General features: G+C 41.5%; 1 protein-coding gene across 6 annotated transcripts in view; it reads right to left on the bottom strand.

Annotated features, from left to right (window-relative positions):
• Positions 1-27,181, bottom strand: part of NINL (ninein like) — a 213,480-nt gene that overhangs the window by 181,228 nt on the left and 5,071 nt on the right. The window contains exon 1 of one of the 6 annotated variants that reach the window (XM_077114046.1): positions 26,040-27,181. This exon is cut by the window's right edge and continues 62 nt beyond it. The exons of the other annotated variants lie outside the window; for them this stretch is intronic. The gene's annotated coding sequence lies outside the window, so the exon portion shown is untranslated. The remainder of the gene's footprint in view (positions 1-26,039) is intronic. 6 annotated transcript variants of the gene reach the window in all.

Below are 27,181 nucleotides of genomic sequence, written 5' to 3'. Positions count from 1 at the left end.
TGGCAAAGATGAAGAAAAGCAGGAACATTTGTATATTGTTGGTAGGAATGTTAAATGGTACAGCCATCATGGAAAACAGTTTGTCAGTTCCTCAAAAAGTTAAACATAGAATTGCCATATGATTCAATAATTTTATTTCTAGGTATACACCCTCAAAAATTGAAAGCAGGGACTCAGATATTTGTACCCCAATGTTCACAGCAGCATTATTTACAATAGCCAAATGGTGGAAGCAATCCCAATGTCTACCAGCAGATGAATGGATAAACAAAAAGTGGTATAAGCACACAATGGAATATTCTTCAGCCTAAAAAGATGAGGTTCTGATACATGGTACAACATAGATGAATCTTGAAGATGTCATGTTCAATGAAATAAATCAGATACAAAAAGACAGATATTGCATGATCTCAGTTATATGAAATAACTAGAACACACAAATTCATAAAGACAGAAAGTAGATTAGAAGTTACTAGGGGCCAATGAGGAGAGCAGTGAGAAGGTATTGCTCAATGGGTGGAGAGCTTCTGTTTTGTGTGATGAGAAAGTATTGGTAATGATGGTAATGATGGTAGCACATTGTGAATGCAAATAAAACCACCAAATTGGAAGCTTGAAAGTGGCTGAAAACAGAAAATTTTGTTATGTATACATTACTACAATTTAAACAGATACATTAGAAAGTCTGGAAAATAAATCAAGGAAATCTCCAAAAAAGTAGGCAAGAAAGTATAGGAAAACTGGAGGGCCAGTGAAGAAGGTCCAACAGATAAGTAACAGGAATCTTTAAGAGAGCAGAGAAAATGGTAGGAAGTATTTTTTTTTAATAAGGAAGAAAAGGACAATAACAAGTATTTGAGAAGATGTTGAGAAATTAAAACTTTCATACACTGTCATACATTGTTATGAAATAATTAGAACACACAAATCCATAGAGACAGAAAGTAGATTAGAAGTTACCAGGGGCCAGTGGGGAGAGCAGTGGGAAGTTATTACTCAATGGGTGGTACAGCAGCTTTGGAAGACTGTTTAGCAGTTCCACAAAATATTGAGCACAGAGTTAATATACGAACCACAATTCTACACCCAGGTGTATAATAAAGAGAAATGAAAATATGTCTATACAAAAATTGTATATGAATGGAGCCAACCAAAATGTCCATCAGCTGATGACTGGAATAAATAAAATGAGGAATATCCATATGTCATGGCTAGGTTCATATGTCAACTTGGCCAGGTGGTGGTGCCTGTTTGTCTGGTTGGGTAAGTGCTGGCCTATCTTGTTGCTATGAGATCTTTTCATAGAATTAAATTATGATCACATTAGCTGCATCCAGAGCTGACTGATTGTATTTGTAATCAGCCAAGGTGAGTGTCTTCTGCAATGAGTGACATTTAATCTAATTACTAGAAGGCTTTTAAGGAGAACTCAAAAGAGACGGTTTCTCTTCCTGCTTTGGCTGGTGAGCCTCTCCTGTGGAGTTCGTTCAGATCCTTCATCAGAGTCGTCAGCTTCACAGCCTGCCCTATGGATTTTGGACTCTATGTTTCCACGGTTACATGAGACACTTTTATAAATTTTATATCTACGAATATTTCTTGCTGATTCTGTTTCTCTAGAGAACCTTAGCTAATACACCATATGAGGGAATATTATTCAGCAATAAAGAGGAATGAACTACTGATATACGCTACAACAAGGATGAACCCCCAGATCATTATGCTACGTGAAGGGAGCCAACCAGAAAATACCACATGTTGTATGATTCCATTCAAATGAAATGCCCAGAATAGGCAAAACCTTAGAGATGAAAAGTATATTATGGTGGCCTATGGCTGGGGTAGTGGGAACAAGGAGAATGGGGAATGACTATTATGGGTACAGGTTTCTTTTTGGTTGTAAAAATCTTCAAAAATTAGATTATGGAGATAGGTGTAAATCCCTGTAAATTTATTAAAAACCACTGAATATTATACTTCAAACAAGTAAATTTTATGGTATATAAATTATACCTCAATAAGCTTAATTTTAAACATAAAAGGCAAATAATTTGCAAAATATATGGGAAAAGTTATCACAAATACTTAATATGTGAAGAACTCTTACAAATTGCGAAGAAAAACACCCACATTTTTAAATAAAGAAAGGGGGACAAATTATTTTTAAAAGAATGCAAGTGGCCAAAACACACACAAAAATATGTGTAACATGTCACTAGTAATCAGTGTTATTTCCCAGTGATGCCCTCTGTGCTGGTTTGAAGCTACTATATACCTCAGAAAAGGCCATGTTCTTTTTTATTTTTCTTTTACAAGGGCAGGCACCAGGAATCGACCCGGGTCCTCTGGCATGGCAGGCAAGCGTTCTTGCCTGCTGAGCCACCGTGGCCTGCCCAGGCCATGTTCTTTTAACTAACTCTTGTAGGTGCAGACCTATAATGGGTGGAACCTCTTGATTAGGTCGTTTCCATGGAAATGAAACTCCCTCAATTCAAGGTGGGTCTTAATCCTTTTTTACTGGAGGCTTTATGAAAAGATAAAAGGCAGAAAAGGAGGTGGGCCATGGTAGCTCAGTAGGCAGAGTTCTCATGTGCGATGCTGGAGGCCTGGGTTTGACTCCCAGTGCTTGCTCATGTGAAAAAAAAAAAGAAAAAATAGACAGAAAGGGCTGAGAGAACTCACAGAGAAACACGGAGAGTGACAGAGCTCAGAGGGAGAAAAGCCCCAGGAGGAGCAAGCAAGGACCAACAGAAACTGAAAAAGTCAGAACTAGAAAGCAACGAAACCCAGAGCGAAGGACAAGCAGATGCCAGCCGTGTACCTTTTGATGTGACAGAGGAGTCCTGGATGCCAGCAGCCTTTCTTCAGAGAAGCTATTGTCCTATTGATGCCTTAATTGGGCATTTTCATGGCCTTAGAACTGCAAATTCGTAAACTAATAAACCCCCATTTATTAGTAAAGACCAACCCATTTCTGGTATATCACATTCCAGCAGCTTTAATAAACCCAAACATCCTCCTTGGGACCTCTGAGTGATAATCTGCTCCTTGCCCTGTGATCCCACAGCACTCTTGTATACGAGTCACTGAAAAATCTAAGCTTATTGGTATCGTTTCCTGACAGGCTTAGCAGAGACTACGCATTTATTTGTCTCCCCATTTTCAGTGCCTTCAGCCAAGCCTGTCACCTGGTTAATACCCATCAACACTTGCATGCTCAATCCTTTATATTCTAAAGTAAAAAGTGATTTAAGGTTTGAAAAGGGGGCTTTAAAGAGTCATCAATATTTTTGTTTATCCAAATTTCAATTGTATCCTTAAAAAAAAAACTCCCCCCCTGCGCCTTTTGATTAAAAGTTTCTATAACTCTTGGATCCCATGGTTGATCAAACTGCCTCCTCTCCCCCAATGTCTCAATTAGTTGACCTCCCCCTGAGCAGAGAGGGAAATGAGAAAGCTGATGCTGTTTTAGAATGAGGAATCGCCACTGAGGAAGCAGACATGGGGTCCTGAGAGGAAGACTGGGGCACACAGGTCCCCTCTGCGTTTCCACCCTGGCACCCATGGGCAGCTATGAATGAACCTCTGTGCTCTTGTCCTTCCCTCCCTCTTCCTCACTGCTTTCTTTCTTTCTCTCTTTGCTTTACCTCATTTGCTGACTACCCCCAACCCTGCGAGGGAGTGGACATCTGTGGTTTTGAGTACCACCTTCCTTTTGGGAGCTGCCCTTACTGCCCTCTCTGGCTCTCGAGGCAGGCTGCCCCAACTTGGCTGCAGCTGCACCGCCCTACCAAAGGGCTGGCTTAAAGGTAGCATGCAATACGAGCCAGCCAAGGGAGACCTGGTTCTGGGACTCTGTGAAAGAGGCATTCCCTTTGAGCTGGGACAGCCAGGCTGGTGGGTTTGATCAGAGAGGTGCTGTGTGACCTGTCAAGTTCTAAGCTTTTAGGCTTTGGGCCTGCGCTTACTAGATATCAGAGCATGCAAAACTTCACACTCCAGGACCCCTTTCTGCTCTGAATTCCTAATCCTTTCTGGCCCAGCCTAACGTCTTCTGGGTTCCACTCACCGTTTAGTTCCAAATTAGGGGACACAGAATGCCTGGTCACCACTGCCAGGAGCCCTGCTGGGATGACTGGCTGAGGCTGGCACCTGAGGCCATGTCCTCCACAACCAGAGGTATGCTTTGCCACAGTCACTGTCTATCTGTCTGCCTGCCTCTCTCTCGGGCCTTTGCTCAGCCAGTGTCTGGCTGCTAATGGGTTACAATCATTATCTGCCAAGTCTCCAGCTCTCTCCAGCTTCTGCTTTGTGCCTGGGAAAATGGAGATAATTTTTCTTTTACATCCAAACAAAGGTTGGCAGAAACTCACACACCACTGGAAGCAAATTAATTATGTAACCAGAGTACTGAAGCATGATGCACAGCAGCCAAACAGCCACCTTAAATGTCAGTGGGAAAAAAACCACTTAATTCTTCCAACTCCACACTAAATACAACTAGTCAACTCTGTGTCATTCTTTCCAACCAACTTCACAACATCGTAAACACATTGAAATGTTTCTTAAAAATATTTCCACATGGGAAAAATTGGGTCAATTTCAGAAATCAAAAGATAATATTTGTAAGTCTCTGCTAAACTTTCTATACATGTAACTATGTGGAAATAGGCTTCAAAAAGGGAAAACCTTATAGAGACAAAAGAATAAAATACAGTCAATCAGAAATGAATTCAGAGCTGCTAAGACAGTAAAAAAGAACATATAAAACATTCTATGCATATAGAATAAAAGGCATTCATCTTTCTTTTCCAAACACCTTAACTCACACGTTCACTTAAAGGAAAAAGGTTACTGCCCCTAACATACACATGCTCTCCTCCCACCACTCAAGTTAAAAATCTACTAAAGGAAACATAATACCCAATCCTCTGGGTTGCATGCCTGGCTGCACTTTTATCCCATTAACCAGTCACTGAGTGTAGATTCCAGAGCTGCTGTTTCCAACCATGGTGGAACAAGACACATGTCCTTCTGTCGAAATCATGGCAGGGACCCAAGGATGCCATGTCTGGCCTTTGGACTGACCGGAAATTGATCCAGGCTTGGAGACGTGCCCAAGAGCTTCTGACTAAGACCTTCCTGAGGCTGATGGAAGCCAACCTCCTCAGAGAAGCCGCATTCCTGGAGAAATGAGACCAGGAAGGGGAAAGGCTAGGTACAGGGAGAGAAAGGAGATACAGAAAAGGGACTCTCACTCTCTGGCTGGTTGTCACAGTGCTGGTGACAGGTTTGGGGAGTGCAGGGCTTCTCTGGCAGCTGATAACCCATGCTGCTCTGACCTGCCATGAGCACAGGTGATCTGGGTCTGCTCAGGTGAGGGAGTGGTTTAGTTTCTAAGGTGAGCTGGTGGGAACCAGCCACTTCCCACATGGCCTCAGGTAAAGCCCATAGACTTTTAGCTCACTTTTGCAGGGCTGAGAGGAACCTTGAGGGCCAGCCCTAGCTGAGCTGGGCCTTCTCACTGGTCTTCCCAGGCCAGACTGCACATTCCCCTACCCACCACGCTGTTGCCCATCCTTGTTTTATACTGGAATTCCTGCTAGCTGGCCTCAGAAACACTTTCAGAAAAGAAGCAGGTAATCAAAAAACAGCATTGGAAAAACTGCATTTTAGGCAGAACCACCAGCTGATTGGGAAGCTACCAGCACAGGCGGTGCGCACAGAGACAGTGGCTGGAGCTCCAACTTCTCTGTGCATCTGGGCCTTGCACCAATGGCTCACGGGAAATATGGAAAAAGCATTTTCCACCTTCCCTGTTAAAAGCAATTTTGAGTAAAATATTCATCATTGCCACAACAAAGCTATTTTCCTCTAAAGTTCAAGTGACATATGAATGGCCTGAAATAAATATAACCAGGTTAGCATTAACACATACGTCGTGGGTATACCCCAAATAAAACCTCATTCTTTTCAAGAAAAGCACCCAGTTTAGCACCATTGACCACATGAGCCTAGGTCCAAGATGGACATTCACACATCTTTCTAAGGGGAGGATAATGGGAAGGAAAGAATGTTCCGAAGTGACTTGTATGATGGGGTAAGATTCTGAAATAGTAACCAGGGTCACAACACCACCCACCCCTACACTGCCAGGCAGGGGCAATTCTGCCTTCTCTGCCTCAATCCAAACACCTAGTCCCTGGAGAGCCAGTTTCAGCATGCATCCTCCCATCCAAGCAGCTGTGACCCAGCAGGTGTGGGTCAGGGCACGATGACAGCCCCTCTAACTGCAACTGAGCCTGGGGGATACCTGTGTGAGCCCATTCCTGCAAGCAGAGTTAGGGAAGGGGCCATGAGGTATGTCTAGACAGCAAGAGGCTCCTCAGCAAGTGGGAGGAGCTCAACCACAAGCCACAGGTTAGGGGAGCTGGACTCGGGAATGCTGTGGTAAAGAAGGAGGCCATACCAGCGACCAGTGGAACCAAGGTGCCAAAGAAAAACGAGAAGGAAGACATCACCATGGTGCCAGAGTGGGCACAACAAAACCTACAACTTGGTACATTTAAGTCCTTGCAAAGCTGAGACACATTCCAGGGTGATCTCTTAACTAAGATTAAATTTCTGCCACCCAGCAGAATGTGGACTCATAAGAACCAAAGTGAATTACAGAGAAACAAAATTATATTCCTTGTACCCTGAGATTACTGTTCATGACTCCAAATAATACAAACCACTTGGCTCAACTTTACAGCAGCATGAGGGAAGGGGACAAAGAGAAGAGAGGATGAGAGAGGTTATATACCATTAACCTGTTAAATGGACATGTGGGAAAAGAGTCTTCCTGCCTTGTTTACAAGTACATGGGGTTCAGGTCACACCATATTAACATTTAAGGTCTTTGGAGTGCTGATCTGTTCAAAACTTCAAATACTCAAGCAATCCCATTAGATAAATACTATACTTATTCCACTCTGGAGGTGAGAACTCACAAGTTTTACCATGATATTAGAAGGTGTAAATTCCTTTATCTTTTTGAGGCTCATAGGGCTTTTTCAACATGTGACTTGGTGCCCTCTATCAGCTGTGTAAAATTCTCAGCTCTTATCTCTTCAAGTATTGCTCCAACCCACTCTATTCTCTCTGTGCTTCTCCTAGGCTCCAATCATCAATCATGGGCAATTGACCTTCTCATGATATCTTCTGTTTCTCTAACTTGCACTCTTTTCTACATCCTCCATCATTTTGTGTTTCTAGTACCTAATATCCTCTTCAGCTGTGTCTAATCTACTGTTAAACTACTGAGTTCATAAAGTTAGTTCATTGTACTTTTTCATAACTAAAATTGATTCTTTTGAGTTTTTATGTCCTTCTTAATAGTTTATAGTTTTCTGTCAAAACTCTCAATCTTGTCTTATCTCCTGCAACACAGTAAGTTCAATTACTTTAAAATCTGCATCTTTCTGGTAACCGAAGGTGGGAAGGGCAGCACAACATTGTACATGTGATCAATCCCACTGAGTGGTGTGCTTAGGAGTAGTCAAGATGGGAAAGTTTACTGATATGTTTCCGTGATTAAGAACAAAGAGAGGGAAAAAAAAATTCAGCATCTGGTAACTCCAACATCAGGAATCCCTGAGGGTCTGTCTACTGTTAGTTGTAGTCAGTGTTTTCCATTTATTTTATCACAACTCCTCAAGGGCCTACTTTGACTGTGTGCTAATATATCTGAAAATCTGCAGAAGAAACACAAGTCCTAGGATGATTTTATTTTTCCCTCTTTGGAGAATTTACATTTGCTTCTGGTAAATACCTGGGTGGTCAGTCATTTAATAATGTTCTAACTCAAGTTCATGGGCTAAGATGAATAAACACTGGCCTTGGTCTACTTCCACATCACTCCTGCTCATAGGGAATAATCCTTCAACGTCCCAACTCAAAACACAGGCAGTCTATTAGCACTTTAAGCTTGGTGGACCTGGACACCAATTTTGTCCACCTAATCTTATGAAGCTGTCAAAGTGCTCAGCCTCTCAGGCTCTTCCAGAAAATACAGATGATTCCCACAGTAAAGTAGCGCAAATGTCAGGCTCCCCTTCCCAGGTCTTCACCTCCTCCAGAGCTTGGTGTGCTAATCCTTTACTGACTTGTTAGTTATTCAAGGTCTCCAAGTATATGCTTAAAATATTTGCCCCAATTTTTCTATTTGACTTCAGCAAGTTCTAAGTTACCCACTTCTACATTACTAAGTATTTCTTGACCCAGAAGACCATATTATTATTATTGGTTTTTACAATCAATGCCCATTTGCCTTTATCTACATAAAGATATCTACTGCTTTTGCTTGTTTTCATTCTTCCTTGCATTTCTGACTTTCCTTTATTCTGGGAAGTCTGATGACAAACTCAGTTTTCATCTGTTTCAAATTTCTCTATTTCAGCTTCACTCTTGGTATTTCCTCTGGGTATAAATTTCTTGTAACATGTTGAAGATCATGCTGTCTTCTGGTTTCTATGATAACTGTAGAAAAGTTAAATGTCTATCTAAGGTAATTCGTATTATTTGTTTTCTAGCATTCCATCATTACATATTTTGAAAATTTATCCCACTTGGGATTCACTAAGCTTCTTGACTGTATAAGCTAATATACCATTGGTTCTGGAAAATTTTCAATCATTACAATTACTGCCTCTTCCATACTATCTCTCTCTTCTGAGACTCAAATTAGATTTTCTCACTCCAGCCTCTCCACCTCTTAACTTCTCTTTCATCTTCTTGATTCTCCATACCGTAAAATTTTTAGTTACCTTCCTCTGGCTCTGTCTCCTCTGTTGTTAAGGTTGTCCACAGACTTCTTGATTTTGATCACTGTAACTTTCAATTCAAGGATTTCAATTAGGTTCTTTTCCTAATTTTTCTAATTTCTATGTAACTTTTTATCATTTTTTATTTACTATTTTTCAATAAAAATTTATTCACGAGTTCTACAGACGCTCTCCAAAATGGAGCAGTGCGGCCAATACAGCTTGCTTCTGTCTATAGATGGAGAAGTCCAGCTTCAAAACTTACTTGCATTTTAAACCAGAAGTTTGCCAGGAGGTTGTGGTTCCCTTTTATTTATTAAAAAGCACTCCCAGGGCCACGGTAGGGAATGGACACACACTGTACCCCAGTTTGGACTGGCTAGACTAACTGCGAGACTCTGCTGCGGTGAGATCCCCGAGCGGCACGCGACTCCATGAGCAGCGGCAGCTGGCGGCCGGAGCACCTCCCTCCCTCCTTCCCGGACTGGCTGAGAGACTCGGAGAGGCAAGTTTCCCAAGCCGCAGCGGCCAGCACCCCTCTTTTGCAGGCGGCTTCCTGGACCAGCAACGAGTCTCGGATCAGAGGGCTACCCAAGCCGCGGTGGTCGGTGACCGGTGCCCTTCCCCCGCGGGCAGCTTCCTGGTCTGGTGGCGACTTCCCCAGGCCGCGGCGGCCGGCAACCGACGCCCCTCCCCCGTGGGCGGCTTCCTGGTCCGGTGGCGAATTCCCCAGACTGCGGTGGTCAGCGACCGACGCCCCTCCCCCGTGGGCGGCTTCCTGGTTGGGTGGTGAATTCCCCAGGTCGCGGCGGCCAGCGATCGACGTCCCTCCCTCGCGGGCGGCTTCCTGGTCCAGTGGAGAAATCCCCGGGTCGCTGCGGGCGGCGACCGACACCCCTCCAGGGAGAGGAGGGAATTTCCAACAGTGGCAGGGACTGGGTCCAACCAAACACCAATAGGGGAATTAATAAAGGAGCCACAGGGTCCCCTCAAGCCGCGGCGGCTGACGCCGCCACCACGCAGGGCCCCCCAGACCAACTGAGAGAATTGGATCGGAAATCCCCAGGCCACGGAGAATGGTGACCGGGGGGATGCCTTCCAAACACGTGAGACAAACGTCTGCCACGAGCGCCACCTACTGGCCAGGATAAGAAAAACAGAACCCAGAGATTTCACAGAAAAATCTTACAACCCTGTTGGGTCCGACACTCAGGGAAATCTGACTAAATGCCCAGACGCCAGCAGAAGATAACAGTCCATGCTCAGAATATTGAGAACATGGCCCAGTCAAAGGAACAAACCAATGGTTCAAATGAGATACAGAAGCTGAGACAAAACTATGCTGAATATATGAACAGGAATGGAAAACCTCTTCAAAAATGAAATCGATAAATTGAGGGAGGACATGAAGAAGACATGGGCCGAACAAAAAGAAGAAACAGAAAAACTGAAAAAACAAATCACAGAACTTATGGAAGTGAAGGATAAAACAGAAAAGATGGAAAAAACAATGGATACCTACAATGATAGATTTAAAGAGACAGAAGATAGAATTAGTGATTTGGAGGATGGAACATTTGAATTCCAAAAAGAAACAGAAACTATCGGGAAAAGAATGGAAAAGTTTGAACAGGGTATCAGGGAACTCAAGGACAATATGAACCACACAAATATACGTGCTGTGGGTGTCCCAGAAGGAGAAGAGAAGGGAAAAGGAGGAGAAAAACTATTGTAAGAAATTATCACTGAAAATTTCCCAACTCTTATGAAAGATCTAAAATTACAGATCCAAGAAGTGCAGCGCACCCCAAAGAGAATAGACCCAAATAGGTGTTCTCCAAGACACTTACTAGTTAGAATGTCAGAGGTCAAAGAGAAAGAGAGGATCTTGAAAGCAGCAAGAGAAAAACAATCCATCACATACAAGGAAAACCCAATAAGACTATGTGTAGATTTCTCAGCAGAAACCATGGAAGCTAGAAGACAGTGGGATGATATATTTAAATTACTAAAAGAGAAAAACTGCCAACCAAGACTCCTATATCCAGCAAAATTGTCCTTCAAAAATAAGGGAGAAATTAAAACATTCTCAGACAAAAAGTCACTGAGAGAATTTGTGACCAAGAGACCAGCTCTGCAAGAAATACTAAAGGGAGCACTAGAGTCAGATACAAAAAGACAGAAGAGAGAGGTATGGAGAAGAGTGTAGAAAGAAGGAAAATCAGATATGATATATATATTACAAAAGGCAAACTGTTAGAGGAAAATATTATCCAAACAGTAATAACACTAAATGTTAATGGACTGAATTCCCCAATCAAAAGACATAGATTGGCAGAATGGATTAAAAAACAGGATCCTTCTATATGCTATCTACAGGAAACACATCTTAGACCCAAAGATAAACGTAGGTTGAAAGTGAAAGGTTGGGAAAAGATATTTCATGCAAATAACAACCAGAAAAGAGCAGGAGTGGCTATACTAATATCCAACAAATTAGACTTCAAATGTAAAACAGTTAAAAGAGACAAAGAAGGACACTATATACTAATAAAAGGAACAATTAAACAAGAAGACATAACAATCATAAATATTTACGCACCGAACCAGAATGCCCCGAAATACGTGAGGAATACACTGCAAACACTGAAAAGGGAAATACACTCATATACCATAATAGCTGGAGACTTCAATTCAACACTCTCATCAATGGACAGAACATCTAGACAGAGGATCAATAAAGAAATAGAGAATCTGAATATTACTATAAATCAGCTAGACTTAACAGACATTAATAGCACATTACATCCCACAACAGCAGGATACACCTTTTTCTCAAGTGCTCATGGATCATTCTCAAAGATAGACCATATGCTGGGTCACAAACCAAGTCTCAACAAATTTAAAAAGATTGAAATCATACACAACACTTTCTTGGATCATAAAGGAATGAAGTTGGAAATCAATAATAGGCGGAGTGCCAGAAAATTCACAAATACCTGGAGGTTCAACAACACACTCTTAAACAACGAGTGGGTCAAAGAAGAAATTGCAAGAGAAATTAGCAAATACCATGAGGCGAATGAAAATGAAAACACAACACATCAAAACTAATGGGATGCAGCAAAGGCAGTGCTAAGAGGGAAATTTATTGCCCTAAATGCCTATATCAGAAAAGAAGAAAAGGCAAAAATGCAGGAATTAACTGTCCACTTGGAAGAACTGGAGAAAGAACAGCAAACTAATCCCAAAGCAAGCAAAAGGAAAGAAATAACAAAGATTAGAGTAGAAATAAATAAAATTGAAAACATGAAAACAATAGAGAAATTCAATAAGACCAGAAGTTGGTTCTATGAGAAAATCAATAAGATTGATGAGCCCTTAGCAAGACTGACAAAAAGAAGAAGAGAGAGGATGCAAACAAATAAGATCAGAAATGGAAGAGGAGATATAACTACTGACCTCACAGAAATAAAGGAGGTAATAACTGGATACTATGAACAACTTTACGCTAATAAATACAACAATTTAGATGAAATGGACGGGTTCCTGGAAAGACATGAACAACAAACTTTGACTAAAGAAGACATAGATGACCTCAACAAACCAATCACAAGTAAAGAAATTGAATTAGTCATTCAAAAGCTTCCTAAAAAGAAAAGTCCAGGACCAGACGGCTTCACATGTGAATTCTATCAAACATTCCAGAAAGAATTAGTACCAATTCTCCTAAAACTCTTCAAAAAAATCGAAGCGGAGGAACAACTACCTAATTCATTCTATGAAGCCAACATCACCCTCATACCAAAACCAGGCAAAGATATTACAAAGATATTACAAAGATATTACAGGTCAATCTCTCTAATGAATATAGATGCAAAAATTCTCAACAAAATTCTAGCAAATCAAATCCAACAACACATTAAAAGAATTATACATCATGACCAAGTAGGATTCATCCCAGGTATGCAAGGATGGTTCAACATAAGAAAATCAATTAATGTAATACACCATATCAACAAATCAAAGCAGAAAAATCACATGATCACCTCAATTGATGCAGAGAAGGCATTTGACAAGATTCAACATCCTTTCCTGTTGAAAACACTTCAAAGGATAGGAATACAAGGGAACTTCCTTAAAATGATAGAGGGAATATATGAAAAACCCACAGCTAATATCATCATCAATGGGGAAAAACTGAAAACTTTCCCCCTAAGATCAGGAACAAGACAAGGATGTCCACTATCACCACTATTATTCAACATTGTGTTGGAGGTTCTAGCCAGAGCAATTAGACAAGAAAAAGAAATACAAGGCATCAAAATTGGAAAGGAAGAAGTAAAACTATCACTGTTTGCAGACGATATGATACTATACGTCGAAAACCCGGAAAAATCCACAACAAAACTACTAGAGCTAATAAATGAGTACAGCAAAGTAGCAGGTTACAAGATCAACATTCAAAAATCTGTAGCATTTCTATACACTAGCAATGAACAAGCAGAGGGGGGAATCAAGAAACGAATCCCATTTACAATTGCAACTAAAAGAATGAAACACCTAGGAATAAATTTAACTAAAGAGACAAAAACCTATTTAAAGAAAACTACAAAAAACTGTTAAAAGAAATCACAGAAGACCTAAATAGATGGAAGGGCATACCGTGTTCATGGATTGGAAGACTAAATATAGTTAAGATGTCAATCCTACCTAAATTGATTTACAGATTCAATGCAATACCAATCAAAATCCCAACAACTTATTTTTCAGAAATAGAAAAACCAATAAGCAAATAGATCTGGAAGGGCAGGGTGCCCAGAATTGCTAAAAACATCTTGGGGGAAAAAAACGAAGCTGGAGGTCTCGCGATGCCGGACTTTAAGGCATATTATGAAGCCACAGTGGTCAAAACAGCATGGTATTGGCATAAAGATAGATATATCGACCAATGGAATCGAATAGAGTGCTCAGATATAGACCCTCTCATCTATGGACATTTGATCTTTGATAAGGCAGTCAAGCCAACTCACCTGGGACAGAACAGTCTCTTCAATAAATGGTGCCTAGAGAACTGGATATCCATATGCAAAAGAATGAAAGAAGACCCATATCTCACACCCTATACAAAAGTTAACTCAAAATGGATCAAAGATCTAAACATTAGGTCTAAGACCATAAAAAAGTTAGAGGAACATGTAGGGAGATATCTTATGAATCTTACAATTGGAGGCGGTTTTATGGACCTTAAACCTAAAGCAAGAGCACTGAAGAAGGAAATAAATGGGAACTCCTCAAAATTAAACACTTTTGTGCATCAAAGAACTTCATCAAGAAAGTAGAAAGACAGCCTACACAATGGGAGACAATATTTGGAAATGACATATCAGATAAAGGTCTAGTATCCAGAATTTATAAAGAGATTGTTCAACTCAACAACAAAAAGACAGCCAACCCAATTGCAAAATGGGAAAAAGACCTGAACAGACACCTACCAGAAGAGGAAATACGGATGGCCAAGAGGCACATGAAGAGATGCTCAATGTCCCTGGCCATTAGAGAAATGCAAATCAAACCACAATGAGATATCATCTCACACCCACCAGAATGGCCATTATCAACAAAACAGAAAATGACAAGTGCTGGAGAGGATGCAGAGAAAGAGGCACACTTATCCACTGTTGGTGGGAATGTCAAATGGTGCAACCACTGTGGAAGGCAGTTTGGCGGTTCCTCAAAAAGCTGAATATAGAATTGCCATACGACCCAGCAATACCATTGCTAGGTATCTACTCAAAGGACTTAAGGGCAAAGACACAAACGGACATTTGCACACCAATGTTTATAGCAGCGTTATTTACAATTGCAAAGAGATGGAAACAGTCAAAATGTCCATCAACAGACGAGTGCTAAACAAACTGTGGTATATACATATGATGGAATATTTTGCAGCTTTAAGACAAGATAAACTTATGAAGCTTGTCATAACATGGATGGACCTAGAGAATATTATGCTGAGTGAGTCCAGCCAAAAACTAAAGGACAAATACTGTATGGTCCCACTGATGTGAACGGACATTCGAGAATCAACTTGAAATATGTCATTGGTAACAGAGTCCAGCAGGAGTTAGAAACAGGGTAAGATAATGGGTAATTGGAGCTGAAGGGATACAGACTGTGCAACAGGACTACATACAAAAACTCAAAAATGGACAGCACAATAATACCTAATTGTAAAGTAATCATGTTAAAATACTCAATGAAGCTGCATCTGAGCTATAGGTTTTTTGTTTGTTTGTTTTTGTCTTTTTTTTGTTTTGTCTGTCTTCTTGTTTGTCTTTTTTTTTACTATTATTATTACTTTTATTTTTTTTCTCTATATTAACATTCTATATCTTTTTCTGTTGTGTTGCTAGTTCTTCTAAACCGATGCAAATGTACTAAGAAACGATGATCATGCATCTATGTGATGATGTTAAGAATTACTGGTTGCATATGTAAAATGGTATGATTTCTAAATGTTGGGTTAATTTCTTCTTTTTTCCGTTAATTAATAAAAAAAATAAAAATTAAAAAAAATAAAAAAAGTAACTGGACTACCTGTGAATTGGCATAGTGTTCTTTGAAAGTGGGCTTAAAATAGTTGTAAATGTGCGTTACAGGCTTTAGAGCAACCACTTAAAAAGTTTTTAGAAGCAAGCATAGTTGACATGTTAGAAGTGGGGAAAAAATATAAAAAGTTGAAACAAACCAGAGAAGGGAGAAGAGGGGAGGATTAAAAAAAAAACAACTGCAACCAATAGAAAACACAATACAAATATGGCAGATATTAATCCAATTGTAACAAGTCACTTTCAATGAAATTGGTTTAAAAACACCAACTAAAGACAGAGACAGGGTAGATTAAAAAAACAAGACCCAATTATACATCATCTACAAAAAACCCACTTTAAATATAAAGACTCAGAAAGATTAAAAGTAAAGGGATAGGGAGAAGATGGCGGCTTAGTAAGACGCGCGGGTCTTAGTTTCTCCTCCAGAACAGCAACTAAAGAAACAGAAACAATACGAAACCACTCCTGGAGCCACGAGAGAGACCAAAAAGACAGCATACCCCATTCTGGAACAGCTGAACGGGCAGGGAGAATCCTCTGCGGTGAGATACCCGAGGGGTGCGCGCTTTCCCGGGCCGGGGCGGCTGGCGACCGGGGTCCCTTCCACACACGTGGCTTCCCAGTCCGACTGGGAACGTTGGATAGCGGGGCCCTCCTGCCACACTTGGCGTCTCGGGCCAGCTGGGCAATTTGGACCGGCACTCCCCCAAGTCGCGGTGGCCTGCAACCCCCCCCTCCACGTGTGGTTTTCCGGGCCGACTGCGAGATTCGGATTGGCAAGTTAAAGGAGCCACAGCATCTTTTACTGGTGGGACCCGCAGACAGACGAGCGCCACGAGCGCCACCTACTGGGCAGGAAAAGAAAAACAGAGCCCAGAGATTACACAGAAAAACCTTTCAACCAGCCGGGTCCCACACCCAGGGAAATCTGATCAAATGCCCAGACACCAGCAGAAAATAACGGATTACGCTCGGAAAATTGAAGATATGGCCCAGTCAAAGGAACAAACCAATAGTTCAAATGAGATACAGGAGCTGAGACAACTAATTCTGAATATACGAACAGAAATGGAAAACCTCTTCAAAAACCAAATCAATAAATTGAGGGAGGACATGAAGAAGACATGGGCTGAACAAAAAGAAGGAATAGAAAATCTGAAAAAACAAATCACAGAACTTATGGGAGTGAAGGACAAAGTAGAAAAGATGGAAAAAACAATGGATACCTACAATGGTAGATTTAAAGAGACAGAAGCTACAATTAGTGAACTGGAGGATGGAACATCTGAATTCCAAAAAGAAACAGAAACTATAGGGAAAAGAATGGAAAAACTTGAGCAGGGGATCAGGGGACTGAAGGACAATATGAAGCGCACAAATATACGTGTTGTGGGTGTCCCAGAAGGAGAAGAGAAGGGAAAAGGAGGAGAAAAACTAATGGAAGAAATTATCACTGAAAATTTCCCAACTCTTATGAAAGACCTAAAATTACAGATCCAAGAAGTGCAGCGCACCCCAAAGAGAATAGACCCAAATAGGCGTTCTCCAAGACACTTACTAGTTAGAATGTCAGAGGTCAAAGAGAAAGAGAGGATCTTGAAAGCAGCAAGAGAAAAACAATCTGTCACATACAAGGGAAACCCAATAAGACTATGTGTAGATTTCTCAGCAGAAACCATGGAAGCTAGAAGACAGTGGGATGATATATTTAAATTACTAAAAGAGAAAAACTGCCAACCAAGACTCCTATATCCAGCAAAATTGTCCTTCAAAAATGAAGGAGAAATTAAAACATTTATAGACAAAAAGTCACTGAGAGAATTTGTGACCAAGAGACCAGCTCTGCAAGAAATACAAAAGGGAGCACTAGAGTCAGATACAAAAAGACAAAAGAGAGAGGTATGGAGTAAAGTGTAGAAAGAAGGAAAATCAGATATGATATATATAATACAAAAGCCAAAATGGTAGAGGAAAATATTATCCAAACAGTAATAACACTAAAAGGTAATGGACTGAATTCCCCAATCAAAAGACATAAACTGGCAGAATGGATTACGACCCAGCAATACCACTGCTAGGTATCTACTCAAAGGACTTAAGGGCAAAGACACAGACAGACATTTGCACACCAGTGTTTATAGCAGCATTATTTACAATTGCAAAGAGATGGAAACAGCCAAAATGTCCATCAACAGACAAGTGGCTAAACAAACTGTGGTGTATACCTACGATGGAATATTACGTAGCTTTAAGACAGACTAAACTTATGAAGCATGTAATAACATGGATGGACCTTGAGAACATTATGTTGAGTGAGTCTAGCCAAATACTAAAGGACAAATACTGTAAGGTCCCACTGCTGTGAACCGACATTCGAGAATCAACTTGGAATATATCATTGGTAACAGAGACCAGCAGGAGTTAGAAACAGGGTAAGATAATGGGTAATTGGAGCTGAAGGGATACAGACTGTGCAACAGGACTAGCTACAAAAACTCAAAAATGGACAGCACAATACCTAATTGTAATGTAACTATGTTAAAACACTGAATGAAGCTGCACCTGAACTATAGTTTTTTGTTTGTTTGTTTGTTTGTTTGTATCTTTTGTTTTTATTTTTTTTCTTTTTCCTTTTTATATATATATTTTTTTATTATTATTATTATTTTAATTTTCTTCTCTATATTAACATTCTATATCTTTTTCTGCTGTTTTGCTACTTCTTTTCCTAAATCGATGCAAATGTACTAAGAAATGATGATCATACACCTATGTGATGATACTAAGAATTACTGAGTGTATATGTAGAATGGAATGATTTCTAAATGTTGTGTTAATTTCTTTTCTTTTTTTTAATTAATAAAAAAAAAGTAAAGGGATAGAAAAAGATAAACCACTAATCAAAAGAAAGCGGTAAACATTAATTTCAGACAAAGCAGACTTCAGAACAAGGAAAATTATCAGGATTAAAAAGGGACATTATAATAAATGATAAAGGAACCAATTCTCCTAGAAGACATAATAATTCATAATGTGTATACAACTAACAACAGTGCCAAAATATATTAAGCAAAAACTAACAGAATTACAAGGAAAAATAGTTAAATTCTCTATTATAGTTGGAGACTTCAATATCCCTCTACCAGTAACTGTCAGATCCAGCAGGCAGAAAATCAGTACGGCTACACAGTCACTCATTATTCACAATTCCGTATTTGCAAATTCACCTACTTGCTAAAATCTATTTGCAACCCCCATTCACATTCACAGCACTTTCATGTAATTGCAGACATGCCAAGAGTAGAGAAAAACGAGTCGCCAGACGCACATATTCCCAGCTGAGTTTAAACAAGCAACACTCTACCTTATTTCAGCTCTCATACTGTGAACAAGTGTCCTATTCACATTCTATTAGTGCCACACTTTTCACATTTCTGTTGGTGATTTTGCTTTTTAAAATGGCCCCAGCATAGCGCTGAAGGGCTGCTGCTGCTCCTAAGCACAAGGCACTGGTGATGTGTCTTACAAAGAAAACATGTGTTAGATAAGCTTAGTTCAGGCATGAGTCATAGTGCTGCCGGCTGCGAAGTCAGTGCTAATGAACAATATATACTAAATAGGGCATCTTTAAACAGAAACACACCTGAACAAGGTTATGTATGGATTGGCTGATGAAAACGATGTGACCAGAGGCTCACAGGAACCTAACCCTGCATTTCCCCTAGGAGCAATGGTTCAGAATTCACTAATGGGGTATTTGTGGCGACCTCACTGAAGCACAGGGAATAATGAGAATCAGCTGTAGTTGCACTGACCTTCTATCAAGTGCATCTAGTTAACATTAACAGCATACTTCACCCAGTGACAGCAGAATACGCATTCTTCTCAAGCTCACACGAACATGCACCAAGACAGACCACTGAACTGTACACTTCCTCTCAGGAGGCCTCTGTGCAGGACAGACGAGATGTCAGCGGACACAGTGTGAGATAGGAAGGAGAAGCTGAGGACTAGTAACCTAGATTTTCCTCTTTGAAAAAGGAGGCAAGAGGCAAACAGGGAGGCAGGCCAAGTCCAGACTCAAGTATTCCTTTCTGAATAGAGCTAGATAACTTAAACCCACCACAGAGGAGCCCCCATCAAAATATTAGCATTGATCGCAGAGCCACCAGGCCTTTGTCAGCTAGTTGGAGTATTTGGTTCTTTACAAAGCTTGAAATTCCAGGAGAGCATTCATATAAACACTAACTTCCATTATGCTCCAAACTGTTTGAGATCCTGGATAACTAAATGTTACTACCCTGGAAACAAAACGAAGTCTGCTCTTAGAACAACATGTTTCCGTGAAAGTGCCTCATTCATGCAGTATCAGCAAGTACAGACAGGGAGCCCAGCAATGAGGACATTGCTGCTTGCCTGGGGGTCTTCCAGCTTCCTCAGGGTATCTAGAAAAACAGGCACGAGATGCCCCCACATAATGCAGACATTTACCTAAGGGGATAGTCTGGCTTTTCATTATAGAAAGAAGCAAATGTTTAATAGCTACAATCTTGCCAATCATTAAAGAAACACAAAACAACTCAGGAAAAGGCTTTCCACACTTTTCAAAGCAGGGTCCAGAACTCCCAATGCGAATGACCACACCTGGCTGGCCAGTGGGTCTCAGGTGGGCCTGCATGTGCTGGGCTAGCCCAGACTTTTCCAGCACTCCAGGACAGGCAAGCCAGCGACAGGGTCTGTAGGAGAGTCCATTGCCCACCCATATTTACTAGGCATGTGACGAAAGGGCCAGAGAAAGGAGGAGGAAGATGCATACTATTTAAATTTAAAGAGGAAGAAAACAAGACTTTGAGACTCTTCATAGAATACTATTCGTAAGTCCAAACTGCTCAAAAGCCTAACCTTAGCACAGAAAGGCATATATTTTCAATAGCAATTAAAACTCTGCGCCAAAGTGTACACTCATGAACAGGTTATTTTTATCCAATAAGCAGAATGTTTTACTTTAGTGGCAGTGACAAAAATTACATGTTAGATAAGCTTATGTTATCTACCTTGTTATTAAATATCCTTCACAAATTTTAATGATTTAATAATTTTAAGGATGTACTTAGTACATCCAACAGTTTCCTATTGTTGACCATATGTTTCAAATTTTCTGCTTTATAAATAACACCTAAGTAACAAATTTTCGAAAGCATCTCTATTTCCTAAGTATAAATTCCTGTGAGTAGAATTATAGGATCAATTGGCCTTTTCATGCTTTAAAAATAGCTTTGCTAAAATACTCCCCCAGAAAAATTAAGTTTATATTCTGTAATCAGGGAAAGACAGATAAACTGGAGGCAAAGGAGTGAAAGAGTTGCAAGAACAAAATGGAAAAAACAGAGACAGAGGGGAGGGAAGATGCCTGCGTATGGTGACTAAGGGAGCTGGGGTTATCAGAGATGTTCAGGTTGACCATATTTTCATGCTTCTGAACCTTTGCTTATGCAGAAGTGTCTACCCCACACTCCCTGGTGTCCTCTTACTTTCACCCAAATTACTGCTCCTCCAAAGCGTCCCCATAAAATTGTTTTTATGCAGTTGGTTATCTCTGCATTCTTCGAACACATAATTGTGTGATACCCAGCCTTGTATTTTGGGGGCCTAAGAGCTGCATACAAAGTGTGCAACAAATCTTCAGAGGAAAAAAAAACTAAGAAGCATGTGAATTGTGTCAGTACACAAAGAAGTGCCTATTTACAAATGCTGAAATTAGCAGGAACAAAGAGGGACATGAAGGAGTCTAGCACACACACAGGTTTTAGCTTCACAAAAGACCTGTGAACACTTGGAGGAAATGACAGAACCAGGAGGGGCACAATAAGGTTCTTTCCTTTAAGTCACTTAAGTTTACAGTTTTCGACATGCATGCATATTTTGCCGTTCTGAGTGGGTTTTTTGCATGTGATAATTGTGATTTATTTTTATTTCAGTCAAGTGCCCTTAAAGGTTGAGGGAGAAAAATAAGGGTTCTGGGAGACATTTACAACACTTAGCCCTCGGATACCAAGGTCATTTGTGAACAGTCAGCACAACTGGAGATATGCATCTATCTGTCTCTGGCCATGCACTAGAGAGGCTGCTCTTGCTAAATAATCCCTGGATAACAAACACAAAACTAATAGTGACTGAGCACCTGTCCAAGACACATCACTAAGCACTGTGCATAATCATCTTGCTTAGCTCTGTGAGGCAGGCACCATTATTCCCATTTTACAGGTGAGGAAACTGAGGCTCAGAGAGGTTAAGTAATCTGCCTGAGGCCACAGAGATGGTAAGTAAACTAAGACTCATATTGAGGGCTTTATTTAGAATTGGAACAACCAAACTTTTCATACAACCTCCTGCATATAACAGCGCACAAGAATAGAAAAGTAGTTTTAAATATTTTTTAAAAAGTCTGATATCAAGAATATATGGGAAAACATCTCTTCCAGTTCTAAACCAAACCAAAAAGTCCTCGTGTCATGCAAAAATCTGTTTTAGTAAATCTAAGGAAAGGACATTAAAGTGAATAGTCCCCAGATTAAAAAGCAATACTTCAACCAAACATTTCTTCTCTCAATCCATTCTTTTCATCTGTCATAAAACAGCAAGACACTTTCTCTTCACTAGACTATAAAAAATTAGAGAGAAAGAATAATGCAGCCTATAACAACTATAATGCTAGAAAACTCTAGTACCAACTCACTCCCTTCTTATGATTATTCCAATGGTCGTTCCTGAAACCCAGCTATACAATTAGGAACCTAAAAATGCACACCACACAAACACTGCTGACCTTTGCTCTCAACGTGTATTTAAATGTCCATGGAATCTGAGAACTGAACCTCTGGGTTTCCACTTTTAAAGAACGAGCCTGCTGTGAAGATCAGTGTCAACACTAACAACTCAGCAGCTCTAAAAGCAGATTCAAAACAGCTAAGAACTAATATCTTGAATGCAGATAAAATGCAGCAAGCTGAGGAGAGAAGCCAAGTGATGGAGAAATCACTGTACTTGTTATTTCAATTACCTGAAGTCCGTGCCAAGCAAAATAAACTAAAACTGTTACAATCCTGAGCTGATGCAAAGTTTCTCCTCAATCAAACAGGATTACTGTAAACTAGAAGGACTTAAGATCTCACCATTTCCAAGTCTGACACAAATGAGGCTCAAGGCCTAATGAGCCTTAACGCAGTGCCATATTTTCCAGTGCTGCAGAGACTGGTGGCCCTAGGGTGGTGAGGAACAAGGGCATCAGGCCACTGGGCAATCTGTCAAGTGTGCCTGGTCCTGGCAGTCAAGGAAGAAGTCGTGGCAAGCATCCAGTTTAAAAGCCAACCCCACGATAACCCACCCCGGAAAACAATCTGGAAGGAAGTGAAGCAAGTAAGTCCCGCCACACAATCCATGTCTGTGCCAAGGAGTGGCCAAGCAAGGGCCGATCCCCAGTGCCAGCTCCCATAGGCAAACCCAGTCTGGGAGTAGCTCCTTGGGCCTCCCCTTTCCAGGCAGTTCCTGAAGCTCATCCACATGACCATCAGGTAGCAGTTCCTGGCTAAGAAGCAGGTGACTGCCCCCCTGGGTTGGGGGCATAGGGGAAGACAGCATGGGGTGAGGCCAGGAACCTAGCCTGGAATGTGCTGTGTTTGAAATATTTACGAGGCCCACAGGTGGAAATGGGCAGGCGGCAGAGTATTTTGACAGGAAGCCACCAAAGTCTGTCTTCCTTCCCCACCTCTTCAGAGGAAATGCCACATTTTATCAAATCCAAGAAGCAGCTGATTCCAAGACCATCCTGCAAATGGAGTTTGATGTCTCCGCATAATTAGGTGCAGGTGGGGCAGGCCTGGTAAGGAAATCCTGGCCCAGGTGGGTGTCTTTCTCAGGGCATCTCAGCAGAAGGCCCTGCTATCTCCATGGGTGATGCTGGCGGTGGTTATCTGGTGAAGGCAGCATCCACAGCACAGCAGTCACATTTTACGTGAAGGTGAATTATGAGAATGCTACGTAGTAAAATTCACGAATAATTTTACCTGCACAATTGGAAAAAATGAAAATTCAAAAAGAATTTTAAAATGTATCAAGAATTGATCAATTCTCGCCTGCCATGCTGAAGACCTGAGTTCGATTCCTGATCCATGCACTTTCCAAAAAACAAGTAAACAAAAATTCAACATATGCTGCTGCAATAACTGGATACTCACAGACATTCTGTTAGAAAAAGTTTCCTGGGTTAGGGGAGCCAACCCACTCTGTCACCCAACTTTGCTTGGTCCTTGGTGCCTCAGTAGGTGCCACAGGAATAGAAGTGAGCTTGGGGAGTGGGTCTGCAGTCTGCCCTTGGGAGTCATCCTGGGGGAAAGCACAGGCTCACCACCTCCCCACGCTCCTCTTAAGGTCAACGCTGATATCATAGGAGTTTTCAGTTTTATTCTCCAGCCCACAAAGGACACGCATTCCCAGAGTATGTAGGGGAAGGATCGCCCTTGTTGGAGGTTCTTTAGTCTCTCCCAAGTTGGTGAACTGGTGAGGCTTTTGTCTCCTCCCATAAACATAGCCAGAAGCCCCAAAGCCACGTGGACCGACAGTCCCAGTACCTCCCTCCGCAGGGTCCCTGAGCACAGGCAGGTAGAGATGCTCTGGGTCCAAAGAATTTGCTCTGGGGTTGTGACAAACTATTCCTCAAACTCTAGATTGAGCACACTGCCTTGTTTATTTCTAAACAATTTGTTTTTTTTTTTTAATGCCATCTGTGACCCTGAGGGAGATTCTGGGCACGTCCAATGTGAAGGGAGCTCACAGGGGGTCCCCCCCACATCTACGAGTCTGCCTGCTCCTAGAGGCTCAGGGTTTGCCACACCCTCAATCCCAGCCCAAGAGAAGCAAAGTACAATTCACTGGCATCAATATTCTTATTGAAAAATGGAATTTGAGCTAACAGTGACCATGTCACCTTCTCACTAAGAATGTACAAGCAGGATCACTCAAGTCACAGCTTTTTTTATCAATGCTGAAAATTCAACTTTTTTCTTAAAGTAAAGAATTGTCCTGGTCCCTGTGAAGCAGTGAGGTACGGTGGGAAACCCATCACATTGAGAGGACAAGGCAGGGACTCTCAGGAGTGACAGAGTGGGAATTCTTTTAAATGAACTTCCTAGGTATTTAGGACAGACTGTGCTGGGTTTTCTATCACTGGAAGCTAGAAATCTCCTAACTGATGTGCATCTACAAATAGAGGATTTTTCACTGGAACGTGAAAAACCTAGAGATTTAGAAAAATGAATTATCCTCAGATCTTCAACATTAACAATAAATAAAATGAAAATAAAGTGACGATAACCACTTTGAGAAATTCCAACATACCAAAATCTTAACTTATTAAACAATTAAAGAATATCCCAAAATAAGGTACCAGATTGTAAAAGGATATATTACATCAAAAAAGGAGTTGCCAGTTTCCTTTCCTGAGAAAACTAAAGTCAATGCAGTTTTCCGATGCCTGCCCATGTGAAAAAAAAAAAAAGTCAATGCACAAAAACTAGTTTTTTTGCATTGTGCGTATGCAAATGTACCAGTGCTTCCCAAATCTGGGGACATCAGAAGATTCCGGAGGGCTTATTAATACACTGAGGCCAGTCCTATCCCCAGGGTTTCTGTTTGAGCAGATCTGCAGAGGGCCTGAGTATTTGCACTCCAGCACGTTCCCCAGGTGATGCTGATTTGCTAGTCATGCCTTGGTCCTCTGTACACTCTAGAGACCCTTTACTTGGTTTATTTCAGGACCCAATAGATGACTTAAACTCAAGGGAGATGATACACCAGTCTTAAGAAACAAGAAGGCTACTGGGCTCAGATTGGCTATTATCCCTCCAAAGTCCAAGAAAGAGTGATCAGATTTGAGAGAAAGAAAAGTGAAGCCTACTGGCACCAGATGCAGGTCCAACTTCAGTCCAAAGACTGTAACAACATGAGACAGGCTCCAAGAGATCCCCCCATCCCATGGTCACAAACCACAGGACTATCAGAATCCTTTGGCAGAGAATGCTTGCCTGAAGGCTCAAGGTTATTCAAGATCAGGGAAAGAAAAGCCTCAGCTACCACCACCCTCCAAAGAACTCCAGGTCCTATCTGACCCTGAATTGAGCCTTCTGTTTGTGATTAACCAAATCTCTGGCCTTGAGGCTGAATTTCTAATTTGTACTTGAGGTCAAGGACTAATGTAAGCCCAAACCTAGAGTCTGGTCGGCCATGGCTACTGCCTCTCATATGCATGACCAAGAAGCTGGGAGGCCAATTGGCTGTGGAGCTGGAGGTATCCTTCCAAGCCAGAAAACATTCTCCAGACTCCATCCCTGAAACTCCCAGGAAATGTGAGGCCAGGACGCTGATTTTTTTTGTGAGGCTCAGGCTTCCAGATCTTTCTTGGGGCAGGGAAGGAAAGATATATAGCATCATATTGCTCGTGGCAAGATCCAAGGTAAATGTCTAAGGTAGAAAGAATGCAGTCCTATCTCCCAAGTCTCAAATGCCACAAGTGCCACTTTACAAGAAAAGAAGCAGCATCCATCCACCAACATCTAAAGCCACTTGCCATAAAAGGGGAGAGTCTGGATACATCTCAACAGTCTTCTCATTCTCGTATAACAGAGCTAAATGTCATCTGAAGTTCAAGTTCTTTGGAGAAGAGTTGATACCTTCCTATTCTCAAAAAAAAAAAAAAAAGAGAAGGGGTGGGGGTGGATTCTACCACTGAACCACCCATGCACCCCTTTTTTTCTGCCTTTAAAACTACTGTCTAAGTTCAATGTGAAAAACCTGGAAACCACAACAAAGGGCCTTTATGAGGAAACCCACCATCACTAGTCACCCCTTCCTCCTATGGACAGGGTTGACCATGTGGCCGTGAGCCTGTCACCTGACCATCCTCTCCCTAAGGAGAGAGAAGAGGTGAGTTCTCCTCCAAGGTCCCTCTGGCCCCCGAGGTTCTTTCCCTGGACCCTCCTTTCTTCCATAGCTTGGCCTAAATCTGGCACTGGAGAAAGAGGAAGCATTGCCTCTGCACCTCGGGTCTTGTGCCAACACACAGCCAACGGAGACTTGCAAAAATGTGACATTAACACCAGGTAACATTCACACTCCAGTGAAATTGGTTTTCTCCTGGGATTTACCACCGAGCAGGCAGATGGGAGGAAGGCAGCACTGCTGAACAGCTAGCAGAGTAGAAACAATTCGCAACAGACTCCTCCATCCCACCAAGCAGTGTCCTCACTTCAAACATCATTCTTGAGTGCAAAATACTAGTACAACAAAAGGAAGCTGATAAATTCTATACATCGTGTAAAGGGGATAATTCTATGGAATTATTCAACATTGGAAGGTGACAGGAAAGACTGAAGGAACCAGGCAGACATGGGACCAGCACCCAGGAAGCCTCTGGAAGGAAGGAGTCCCGCTGTCGACTGGCCCCGCCTTCTCGGCTATCCGTTTAAGCTCCACGTTACAGATGAAACAGCTGCCCCGACCCTACCGCCGGTCGCACACAGGTTATCTAACGGACATTTAGCAAACGGTTCTGGAAACTAAAAACTCTATTCCAAGGCGCAGCAACACTTCGAAAACGGCCGCCGTTTCAAGGTTTGATCTAGCGGTGGGGTCCCGCGGGATACCCTGTTCTAAAACCGCCTCCGAGCCCTCAAGGGTGACAGCCACCACGTCGGACTTGTCGAAACTTTG

The sequence above is a fragment of the Tamandua tetradactyla genome, chromosome 1 (assembly GCF_023851605.1).
Source record: "Tamandua tetradactyla isolate mTamTet1 chromosome 1, mTamTet1.pri, whole genome shotgun sequence".
NCBI lineage: Eukaryota > Metazoa > Chordata > Mammalia > Pilosa > Myrmecophagidae > Tamandua > Tamandua tetradactyla.
The sequence above is the reverse complement of the archived record's forward strand: the minus strand, read 5'-3'. Positions and strand labels throughout refer to the sequence as shown.